Below are 635 nucleotides of genomic sequence, written 5' to 3' on the forward strand. Positions count from 1 at the left end.
GTTGTAATTCAAAAACGAATTACTGCAGATACATGAAAATTTTACTGAATGTTTATATTAGCATTTCCTATACACCATACAATTTTGAAAATATTTTGACTTTTTTTGAGCTGTTTACGGACGCTGTCAGTTTTCAATTTTTTTAGTTTTTTTTTCTATAAATATCAATAAAGTTTTATCTGTTGGGCCAAAAAGTGTATAAATTTAATACAAAGCTCCTGATATATTGTTACAATATCAGTTGAAAAATATTAAAAATACATAGGCACAATTTTTTTTTATAAGCATTTAAAGATCAAATTTTGACAAAATTTATCAAATTTTAATTTGAAAAATTATTTTGTACTTAAAAATTTATAAAATGTTCAATTTTTGTATCTAAGAATTGAAAATTTAAAACAAGATTCTACGCAAGTAATTAATTCTGTTACTAAAAAATCTAAAAAATACATTTACACAGTTTATTTTTATAGTCATTTTAAGTACAAATTTGGACGAAGTACATATTAAAAACCTAGGATAACTATTTTAGTTATTTTGTTGTGATTGTATAATATTATTCGTGGGTACTTGAAACTTCTAAAGTATACTATTATATATCTATGATAGTACCACGGTTTTTTATTGATGTATTA

Source organism: Acyrthosiphon pisum, chromosome A2, assembly GCF_005508785.2.
Source record: "Acyrthosiphon pisum isolate AL4f chromosome A2, pea_aphid_22Mar2018_4r6ur, whole genome shotgun sequence".
NCBI classification, from domain to species: domain Eukaryota; kingdom Metazoa; phylum Arthropoda; class Insecta; order Hemiptera; family Aphididae; genus Acyrthosiphon; species Acyrthosiphon pisum.